This window comes from Oncorhynchus kisutch, linkage group LG6 (assembly GCF_002021735.2).
Source record: "Oncorhynchus kisutch isolate 150728-3 linkage group LG6, Okis_V2, whole genome shotgun sequence".
In the NCBI taxonomy this organism is placed as follows: Eukaryota; Metazoa; Chordata; class Actinopteri; order Salmoniformes; family Salmonidae; genus Oncorhynchus; species Oncorhynchus kisutch.
Window position 1 is genome coordinate 20,573,881 of NC_034179.2, and position 12,570 is coordinate 20,586,450.

Consider the following 12,570-nt stretch of genomic DNA (forward strand, 5'->3'; position numbering starts at 1 on the left):
TGACATCACTACAGCCTTGGTGACACAGTTGAACCACCCATCGGGAGGCCACTCAGACAATAACAATAGCCCAAGATTGCACAAATCAAATCAAACTATTGATTACTTAATGACTACAAGTCTCTGTCCCCTGTTATTTAGGCACTTGTACAGCCACTTGTATTATTGTCCCGTTTTGTTAGATAGATGACGACTTGCTTATCATTAACTATTTCTGTCGCATCGTGTTGTCATGACATTTTTCCGAACCTCAGAGGAGACAAACTGATTGAAAAATTGTTCAGTGTTGGAGATAACTGCTAACCTTTGCTAAAGCGTAACCACCATGCCAGTCAGTATTGCGAGGCTTAACAGTACTGTGAAAGCATTCCTCCGTATCAATGCTCAGCCTGACCTCAGAGCCATACAAACATACTTTACGTATTTCTGAGCACTTTCAAGTAGAAGGGTATAATTGCAGACAGCAATTAAGGGTGTTTTCTGATATCAAGTTACACCCATTAACACTCGCCATTGGTCAGTGGCTGTTTCTTTCGTGCTAACCCTTTTCCTAACCATAACCTCAGTCTCCTAACCTGTCACGCTAATTCACCTAACCTGCCACGTTAATGATTCTAACCTGCTATGCAAACAAATCATCTGTGTCGAGAAACCATCAGTGTCATAACACCGGAACTGACCAATTGCAGGTATCAATGGGCGTTTCCTGATATTAGGGAACACGTACATCAAGGAATCCCCTGAATTGCGGTCTGCAATTACACCATATTCCCTCCAAGACGTACAGTATGATACATACCTACTAATGGTTGAGTTACATTTGACAGAAATGAAAGTAGTGAAATTGGTCAGGGAGGATGAGTAGGTGTAATCTGCGACCATTTAACAATTCAAAGGTTGCGTGTTCGAGTCGCATCGAGGACAACTGCAGCATTTTAGCTAACCCTTCCCCTTATTCGAAACTTTACCCAATTCACCTAACCTTTGTTGTTAGTTCCCCTAACCACCATTGACAATCTCCCCGTAACTCTCCTTTATCGTTAGAGCTGTAGAGAAATGCTAATTCTTATGTAGGTGACCAAACTATTGTTGATAAAGGGCTACAACTCAGAGTTGAGCCTGTGGGGTCCCCTACAGGATAGCTCCCGCATTACACTAATGGCCAAAACCAGCGCACACACACATGATCTCCGTTGTAGCTGAACGTTGAATGCCCGAAGAGGATTCTACGATGACGGACAGACAACTGAGCCAATGGCGGAAGACTACAGACTACACCCCAGCTGAACCAATCCAAAGATCCGACCTTCCAGAATCAACCTACTTTCTGTTCTATATATAAGTGGTGTACTGATTGTATCGGTCTCTTCTTCGTCTGCGCTTCCGTACGAACCAGCGGGAGAGCCGTAATTACGCTGTTCTAGATATCTTCACTCTGAATAAACTGTAGCTTGTCATACAATTTACCACCTTGTCTGAATCGATCCTTGACCGACTCGTCCGTCTACATACCAAATTACTAACAGAAATGGTAGCAGAGTATAGTTTACTAACGATCCAGTCGAAGTGAGTTGATTTGGGTGTGGAGAAGGCGAGTTGGGGAAAGGACGATTCATTAAATAAATAAGAAAGACGGGTGAAGACTTTCGGGGGAGGGCAACAATTCTGCTCAACTCGGAAAACTGATTTCAAGGTGCACCATATAAAAATAAGGTAAGCAAAAGCCTGTTAAATCAAACTTTGCATATTGTCGAATAGTCTGTCCAAATTTTTATCAGTTTTTCCGAGTAAGTATGAATTCTTGTGTAAATTTATAATTTGCTGACGAGTCGAAATAACAGTGTACGTGAACATATGTAGTAACGAACCGGCGACGGCCGGTGTGATTTAAATCATTGATGAGATATCAGTAAGGGGATAGCTAATTACTATTCATTAAATCTGGCGCCGAGGGGACAAATTGTAATTTTGGGACCCGTGACCCGGTCAGCACAGTCTGCTAGCTTTCAATGATGAGTGATCACTGTTTTGTCTTTGATAGTTCCGATAGGGGTCGGGAATAGAGATCAGTAGGGGATAGCTAATTACTATTCATTAATTCTGCAGCCGAGGGGACAAATTGTAATTTTGGGACCCGTGACCCGGTGTGGTTCAGTCTGATAGAGATTCACCGATAGGGGTCGGACATGTGTAATAATTCTGATAGGGGTCAGCTCGATAGGGATCAGGAATAGAGATCAGTAGGGGATAGCTAATTACTATTCTTCAAATCTGGCGCCGATGGGGATAAGTTGTAATTTTATCCTGTGGTCCGGTACGGCTCAGTCTGATAGAAATTCACTGATAAGGATCGGCTTTCAGGGGTCAGAGATATAACGTGCTGTTTTGTCTTGTTTTGTCTATTTGTAACTGTTTATGTTATGTTATGTTAAAATGCAATGTGGTTGTAATTGTTTCCATTAAGATTGTTGGTGGTTAGATAGAGGGAGAGAGAGAGAATTATAATAAGGGATATTGGATAAATCCGAAACTTCTATATTGTACCTATGTACCTATGTTAATAGGTACATGTATAAATGTATAATCAGGAATGAAATGACTGATGTATAATTGAAATAATATCTGAATATAATATTTAAATATTGAGACTAAATAGTCGAATAGATCCCTTGGTTGTGCGCTCCACAAATGCTATACCAGCCCATGCGGTTTTTCTCAACCTGAATATACGAAGGAGAAGCTCTGAGATAAGGCAGAGCACGAGCAATAGTGTCTCTTCGAATACCTCGTGGGCATTAATCAACGTCGGGCGAAGTATATGCTAACTATATTCAGATAGAAGGAGAGAATTTCGATTAAAACTACGATTAAATTCCGATTGAATTAAATTAAATTACGTTTAAAGCCAATTCACAATGGCGAACCCCAATACTCCAAAGCTGAGGTTTAATGAGTTCCTAGAACAAAAAATTGAATATAGATCAGGGGGAAAGGAACGATGGACGCCTATAAAGAAAGTTTGGGAGGGATTGAAGTTAAGATGGACACAAGCAGGTTATCTAGGGGGGTGGCCGCCAACAGGGGCCCAGCTGAAAACAATGGAATGTGAGTTGAGAGGGACGTAGCAGGAGGCCAGAGACAAGGAAGTTGAAAGAAATAAAAGCCATGTATTTAAGAACCAAGGGACCAAACAGAGAATGAACAGAAGGCGGGGCCATTGCGTCTCCCACTGGTCTGCTTACTGGCGTAAATGAAGATTTGTAAGAATCAAATCCTGTGCATGAAACACGCTTGATATTCAGTCGGGGACTAATATCGATATGAATGAGGTCGGGGACAAAGCGAGTGTGGTACATGAGGTGTTTCAGTTGGAGCTGGAACCGGTGAGAATGTTGAAAAAGTCGCAGGCTTGCTGATGAGAGTTATATCATAGAATATTGAGGGGGGTGCATGACTGTTGGAAAGAGTGTTAAACTCTATTAACGCAAAATTCTTTTTGCGGATTTATATTATGAGGTTTGAACTATACTAATGTTGTAGAATTACATAATCAACATCTGAACATACTTACGTTAAACATGAATTGAGCCACTGAGTAATAGATAAGCTGTACACTAGGTACGGGGCGAAGGGTGTGGTCGATGTAAGACTGGAGTGGTGTTCTAACCAAATTATTTAGTTATTTTAATTCATTTACACAAGTACTTCCCGGGTATTGATTTTGGTTTGATTGTTCAGATAACATCATTGAAATTAAACAGGAGGTCAAGGTATACTAACATTAGAATCTGTTTTCATTATGGAGAACTATGAAAGGCCCGCAGAGTGGATTGCAGGCTGAGGTTTTTATGTTAAAGGGACAGTGCACATTTATCACAGTTGTGTGTGTCTGTCTAATGGCTGGGTATTTAAGAAGTATTTTTGGGAGAAAATTTGCAGAAACACGAATAAGACATGAAACATCGAGACAAATTATTTGAGTTTGAGGGGATTATCATAATTATTAGGTTTTGTTTTTGTAGTAAATGTTTGGGTTAAGGGGATTTCCATGTTCCCAGAGACATGATATTTTAAAGAGGCACGCTCACATATGGAACCTTTATGAGTTTTTTATTTTATGAGTTTTAATTACACAAGTGATTTTTATTTTATTTTAAGGATAAAGGGTTCTTTAATATGTCTATGGTATGGAACACGAATGTGGGGGGATGGTGTAACCCGTGACCGGATTTCATGGCTCCCTCGGGTGGTCTGATCAGCCACAAGGGGGTGCCATTTGAATAATACATTTGTGGTCATGGGTAATACTGTTTTATAAAAAAAAAAAATTTATTTTTTAAATTTAATTTTTTAAGGTAACTTAATTATAGTGGAGTTTACTTAACCTATATAAAGACTTTAGTAATTGCCACCATAGACATGTTTTTCAAAAAATAAAAATCCATGAGTTTAGATAAAGCCAAACAGTGAGACATTTAGTTAAAATGTGGAAACATGGGAAAAGGCAGACAGATGAGCCCTCCCCCGCACTGCAGAGACCTTGACGGTTGGAGAGCAGAGAGAAGTTTTAGAAGGGAGCCAGGACGAGCAAGGATAACGGAGTGTGTAGATAACAGTCACTGAGTGGAGACAGAGGGGAGAATTGGACATGTGAAAAATTAAAGGGGCGCTCCTACATGATAATGTCAGAACAGACGGATAATATACTAATCTTACCTAAGTCATTATTTAGAGCAGGTAAAGTTGTTACCTGGGCAAAGCTAGGTATCAAAAGGGGGATAGGTAAATTGTGGTCTAGGATAGGATGGGGCCTATTGGATAAGAAACTAATATTTTTTTTAAATGTAGTTAACAAATGGGCATAGAAGTTAAAGATAGAATCAGATCAAACATGAGAAACTGTTTGTTAACCAAGCCTGTATGTCCAGCATTTTATGCATTATAGGTGAACTGCAGGTGAAGTCACTCAATCCAGTCCCAGAGGCTTGTTGGGGGGACCATACCAAGGTCTCCTGGTGGCAGCTAGCTGAAAGAGCTACCCGGATTCATATCGCACGGTGGGAGGGTAAGACACACTGACACTATCGAACAATAAACAGTGTTCGAGAGGAGAACTGGAATTAACAGAATTCCGGGGGCCATCTCTCGAATGAAGAAAATCCTCCCTGTCCTGTCACCCCTGTTTTTGTTCATAGAAGTGAAGATGTGTCTGGCTCTTGCTAAGTGATGTGTTCTCGGGGAAAGGGTGGGGCTTCACATGGAAGCTGTTTGTCTGAGCGGTCTTATCGTGGGTGACATCCCAAATAACACAGCTCCGGATGAATCAGTACCCGAAGCCTCAGCTGGTTTGACCACCCTGGATCACGGGTTGACAGAAAACACTGGGGTGGATACTTCTGATTAATTGGGTTTGATAATATGTTTAGAAAATGGGGAAAATATTATGATCACTGTATTATGGGCTACATTCACCTGTGTGACTGTTTTAGTTTTATGGGGCTGTTGTCTAACTCCCTGTCTATGAGGCCTTATTTCCAGGACTCTGGAGAAATCGATGGAAATAGATGGTGATGTACCAGCGGATTCCAGGTTCTGACCCGTGGAATGCTGAATGTATGTCTACAGAACAAGTGGACGAAAATTATAAATGAAATTATATTAAATTGGGAGGGTGTCCGTATGGGGATTACAGGATAACCGACTTGGGACAGTTCTGGGATTGGAAGAGAGGGTATCCTTATAGCATAGGGGATCCCACAAAGGTGGATAGGCTTTTCATGATATGGGAAAACCTGGGAGCACTGTTGAACTTTGTAAAGGTGATGAAATCTTGCTAACCATCAAAACTATTAAGCTCTCTGATGCAGGCACTTACACCCTCGGACTACAAAGGACCGGGACAGACACGATGGGTGTGTTTTCTATTAAGGTGCTGCCAAAACCAGAGGTCCCAGATGAACCAGGGCCAGACACACTCCTCTACCACCCCTGGACCGAACCTGCCACCACTGTATTAAAAAATCCCATTCAGGTAATTAATGTTAGACTATTCAGCTATTGATCAATTAGGCACTGAGACTGGTGTTATTGGTAGGGACAATTTGTGGCTTTCTTATGAGGTACAGTTAAGACCCTGAAAAGAAAGGACTACATGAGTTACATGAAACATTGGTCATGATGGACCTGTTCTGGCTACACACCCATTTGCTATAGGAGAAGGAGAGGGGTGGTTGTGTATTCTGAGAGGTTTATACCTGGTTGAGGCCAATTCAACTCTCTGTTCCTCTTTGAGCCTTGTGTTTCCTACAGTACCTCCTCATCGGGCCCCTTGGGGTGTTGAGGCATATGGGGGCAATTACAGTTGCATCACGGGTACAGGTAATGGCATTGATTATGGGAGATTGCCTGAAGCTGATTGCAGTAGTAACATAACCATTAATTCCACTTGGCCAGTTACAGGCCTAAACCAAACTAGTGGTCTGGCTGATGTGTGGTGGATCTGTGGACCCAAAAGAGTGCTGAGACTCATTCTTAGAGGAGACTGGCAAGGTACGTGTGCTCTGACCAGTTTGATAATTCCACTGACCATTGTTGATGTTACTGCTGAACAGTTGTTGGGTTCTGTATCCAGGGGACCTGAAAACATTCCATCCCATGGGAGACATAGAAGTAGTGCTCCATGGACAGAGGATGTAGTTGACATACACACTAACCTGTTGGGAGTGCCGGTGGGGGTTCCTCATGAGCTTCAGGCCTTGGGCAGGAATGATTGATTATAGGTCCAGCCATGGTGGATGCAAGACAGACTGCATGGATTCATTACATCTACTATGATCAACAGCGTTTTGTTAATTACCCCCGTGATGCACTCACTGGTATGTCTGAACAGTTTGAGGCCATATCTAGGGTTGCCAGACAGAATAGACTTGCTTTGGATATGCTTCTTGCCAGTCAGGGGGGCGTATGCAAGATGTTCGGTGAACAATGTTGCACATATATTCCTAATAACACCAGTCCAGATAGTAGTATATCTAAGGCCCTTAGTGGGCTTGATGCACTATCTGCTGAGATGTGGACCATGGCGGGGGTGGAGGAGTCTGGCCTGTTCTCTTGAGTGGGAGCCTGGTTTTGGTAAGTAAACTAGAATGGTGGTTACTGGATTTCTGACCCTAATTTTTGTTATTTGACGTGTTGTGCTGCTTGCATCATACCGTGTTTTAAGAAGTCTGTTACAGATGTGGTGAAGGCTTCAGGCATGATGATGCCTTTGCTTGATGCTCCAGTTGGAGATGCTGATACTGAAGCATGCTTTCAGGGGAGGATGAGACTGACTGAGGATGACCCATGGTATGCTGTGGGCGAGGTAGTAGAATAAATCTTACACCACCACAGTTCCTTGTTATACATCTTTATGATGGGTTTTCTTTCCAGTATGTTTGTTCTCCCTGTTGTTAAGGTTTTGAGTCCCTGGGTGGCATGAAGCCCAACTGGTGCAGGATAGGAGTAGCTGAGAGGACCAGATGGTTTATAATAATGCTTTGCTTTGTTTTACTCTGTTTTCCATGACCAAAGTTTTATCCGGTATCTTACATGTCAATAAACAATAAAGTGTTATCCTGTTTTTGCTAAGTGACACCCTTGTGGGTGTCAAAAGGGGGACTTAAATTTCACACAATTTTTTTTTTAATGTGCTGTTTTTGAATGAGCTGTTCTCTTTTGACATGAAGGTATTTTAAACTCTGTGACTGTTATATGATTCATTGCTGAATTTTTGTTCACACCCTGGGGGGTGTGAAAAAGAGGGATTATTGGTTCCTGTGTTTTACATTATAGCCATTACCATATATATGATTGAATATTATCTGCTGTTGGCTTGTGTTGATGTATGCAAGTGTTATGCAACATAGCTGACTTGAAACATTGTTAAAAGAGTCAGGGCCAGGGGACTTTCTCATGCTGGAAAAATACAGAAGGGAGGGCACATTCAGAGCGTGGGGTTGCGAGAACAAGCATTTTTTTGTTAGATAACAGGAGCCAGGTGCGTGATAACGGTATGGAGCATGAGAGCCTGGCTGCAACTTCTCTTATGACATTCCAGAATCGCATTGCAGTAGATATGCTACTGGCGGAGAAAGGTGGAGCTTGTACTATGTTTGGTGAACAGTGTTGCACTTTCATCCCTAGTAACACAGCCTCCGATGGTAGCTTGACCATGGCCCTAGAAGGTTTGAGGACGCTTAATGGTAAAATGAAATCTCATTCTGGGATGGATACCTCTATGTGGGGACTCCTGGGTGAGTGCGTTTGGTAAATATAAAACCCTGGTGTCCTCCATTTTGGTATCCATTTCGGTGTTCGCTGCCATTTTAGTTCTCTGTGGATGCTGTTGCATTCCATGCATCCGTCCCCTTGCCACTAGGGTTATCTCTAGAGCCATTGACCCTTCCTCCCCTTCCCAGATGTTTCCTCTGCTGGATAAAGACCTACATGAATTCGAGGAGGAGAGTGCCTATTTAGGTTTACATTATATCTGCTGTTGCCTTATGGGGATGTATGTATGTGTTATGCAAGTGGATCATTCCGCCTGACTTGCCTAGTTTAAGTCACATCTCTTTGGAGATGTGAAGAGAGGGAATCACAACTTTTTCCTGCGGGAAAAAAGTTGGCTTATGTAGACAAGCATTTACTTTTATTTTGAGCTGTTGTTCTCCGCTCTGTTAAATGAGGGTTGTAAGTTCCTAGGTGGCTGGTAGCCAACTTAGTACATAGTGGGATTGAATGGAGAACATGATGTAATATATATATATATATATCTACTTCTGTTTAAAACCGTGCCTTATTTCATAGTCCCATTGGGAGAAGTTTCTCTTTGTGTCTGGATCCAGTTAGGTTGTGTCACGTCTCTGGTGAGACGTGAAGAGAGGGTTTTGTAGAGAAATGCTAATTCTTATGTAGGTGACCAAACTATTGTTGATAAAGGGCTACAACTCAGAGTTGAGCCTGTGGGGTCCCCTACAGGATAGCTCCCGCATTACACTAATGGCCAAAACCAGCGCACACACACATGATCTCCGTTGTAGCTGAACGTTGAATGCCCGAAGAGGATTCTACGATGACGGACAGACAACTGAGCCAATGGCGGAAGACTACAGACTACACCCCAGCTGAACCAATCCAAAGATCCGACCTTCCAGAATCAACCTACTTTCTGTTCTATATATAAGTGGTGTACTGATTGTATCGGTCTCTTCTTCGTCTGCGCTTCCGTACGAACCAGCGGGAGAGCCGTAATTACGCTGTTCTAGATATCTTCACTCTGAATAAACTGTAGCTTGTCATACAATTTACCACCTTGTCTGAATCGATCCTTGACCGACTCGTCCGTCTACATACCAAATTACTAACAGAGCACAACAAGCAATCTGGTCTCAGAGAAAAACCTATATGTACATATCTACCTCAATTACCTCGTACCTCTGCACATCGACTCGGTACTAGTACCACGTGTATATAACCAAGTTATCGTTACTCATTGTAGATTTACTCATTATGTGACTTTTTATTATTTCTCTTTTTTTCTCTCTGCATTGTTGGGAATTGTTGGGAAGGACCATAAGTAAGCATCTCACTGTTAATCTACACCTGTTGTTTACAAAGCATGTATAGTACACTGCTAAAATAATGGCCATTACAGTCCTATACAGAACCTTTTTGAAGACCATTTAGGGAGAGAGCCCTAACTATTAAGAGTGTACAATACCATTAATGCTAAGAGTGTACAGCATTGCCTCATGGCCTGGTCCATATGTTCCTGCATGGACATTTCTGCATGTTGCATTGATATACAGTATCAGTCAAAAGTTTGGACACAACTACTCATTCAAGGGTTTTTCTTTATTTGTACTATTTTCAATATTGTAGAATTATAGTGAAGACATCAACACTATGAAATAACACATATGGAATCATGTAGTAACCAAATCAGTGAAAAACAAATCAAAATATATTTTTCAAACTTTACCTTGATGACAACTTTGCACACTCTTGGCATTCTCTCAACCAGCTTCATGAGGAATGATTTTCCAACAGTCTTGAAGAAGTTCCCAGATTTTTAAATCGTTTTTTAAAACTAGGCAAGTCAGTTTTGAACAAATTCTTATTTTCAATGACGGCCCCTGAACAGGCTGTTAACCCACAATATTTTCAATATTGTAGAATTATAGTGAAGACATCAAAACTATGAAATAACACATATGGAATCATGTAGTAACCAAATCAGTGAAAAACAAATCAAAATATATTTTTCAAACTTTACCTTGATGACAGCTTTGCACACTCTTGGCATTCTCTCAACCAGCTTCATGAGGAATGATTTTCCAACAGTCTTGAAGAAGTTCCCAGATTTTTAAATAGTTTTTTAAAACTAGGTAAGTCAGTTTTGAACAAATTCTTATTTTCAAGGGGCAAAACGACAGATTTGTACCTTATCAGCTCAGGGATTTGAACTTGCAACCTTTCGGTTCCTAGTCCAACGCTCTAACCACTAGGCTACCTTGCCGCCCCAAATACTCACATATGCTGAGTACTTGTTGGCTGCGGTCCAACCCATCCCAAACCATCTCAATTGGGTTAAGGTCGGGTGACTGTGAAGGCCAGGTCATCTGATGCAGCACTTCATCACTCTCCTTGGTAAAATAGTCCTTACACAGCCTGGAGGTGTGTTTTGGGTCATTGTCCTGTTGAAATACAAATGATAGTCCCACTAAGCGCAAACCAGATGGGGTGGTGTATCGCTGCAGAATGCTGTGGTAGCCATGCTGGTTAAGTGTGCCTTGAATTCTAAATAAATCACTGACAGTGTCACCAGCAAAGCACCCCCACACCATCACACCTCCTCCTCCATGCTTCACAGTGGGAACCACAGATGCAGAGATCATCCGTTCACCTACTCTGCATCACAAAGACACAGCGGTTGGAACCAAAAGGTTCACATTTCGACTCAACACTCAACACTCAGACCAAAGGACATATTTCCACCGGTCTAATGTCCATTGCTTGTGTTTCTCGTCCCAAGCAAGTCTCCTCTTCTTATTGGTGTCCTTTAGTAGTGGTTTCTTTGCAGCAATTCAACCATGAAGGCCTGATTCATGCAGTCTCCTCTGAACAGTTGATGGTGAGATGTTACTTGAACTCTGTGAAGCATTCATTTGGGCTGCAATCTGAGTTGCAGTTAACACTAATGAACTTCTGCACTAATGAATCCTCTGCAGCTGAGGTAACTCTGGGTCTTCCTTTCCTGTGGCGGTCCTCATGAGAGCCAGTTTCATCATAGCGCTTGATGGTTGACTGACCTTCATGTCTTAAAGTAATGATGGACTGTCGTTTCTCTTTGCTTATTTTAACTGTTCTTGCCATAATATGGACTTTACCAAATAGGGCAATCTTCTGTATACCATCCCTACCTTGTCACAACTGATTGGCTCAAATGCATTAAGAAGAAAATAAATTCTGCAAATTAACTTATAACAAGGCACACCTGTTAATTGAAATTCCAGGTGACTACCTCGTGAAGCTGGTTGAGAGAATGCCAAGAGTGTGCAAAGCTGTCATCAAAGCAAAGGGTGGCTACTTTGAAGAATCTTAATATAAAATATATTTTGATTTGTTTAACACTTTTTTGGTTACTACATGATTCATGTGTTATTTCATAGTTTTGATGTCTTCACTATTATTCTACAATGTAGAAAATTTTAAAAATAAAGAAAACCCCTGGAATGAGTAGGTGTGTCCAAACTTTTGACTTGTACTGTAAGTACGGAGGGACTGCACTGAACACTATGAAGGTGTCAATGAAATGCCACTGCCCCAGAGGTTGTCGTTATGTAGCACAGCAGGTAGGCTACACCACAGAGGGCTTCATTAAAATCAGCTACGAGATGTCAATCAATAGATAATATCTGTTTATCAAGATAATTTGAAGTTTTGTAATTGCTCTTGCAGATTTTAGATGGTGCTTATTCAATTAATTAATTTTTTATCTAATCAAGAAGTGTATTGACACACTAATGTTTATTGTTGAACTACTGAACTACTGATAAGCAGAATTTGTCGGGGCAAGAACTCTGCAACGTGTCAAAAGCGTTCCACAGGGATGCTAGCCAATGTTGACTCCAATGCTTCCCATAGTTGTGTCAAGATGGCTGGATGTCCTTTCGATGATGGACCATTCAAACCGGTGCACCTGGCACCTACTAGCATATCAAAGGCCCTTAAATATTTTGTCTTGCCCATTCACCCTCTAAATGGCAAACATACATAAACCATGTCTCAATTGTCTCAAGGCTTAAAAACATTAACTTGTCTCTTCCCGTTCATCTACACTGATTGAAGTGGATTTAACAAGTGACATCAATAAGGGATCATAGCTTTCACCTGGATTTACCTGGTCAGTCTGTTATTGAAAGAGCATAAATGTTTGGTAGACTCTGTACAGTACTGTACAGTAACCTGAAGAAAGGAAAGCACTGTCATGGATCTATGGTCTCTGGATATACTCTGACCTCTTGTGGG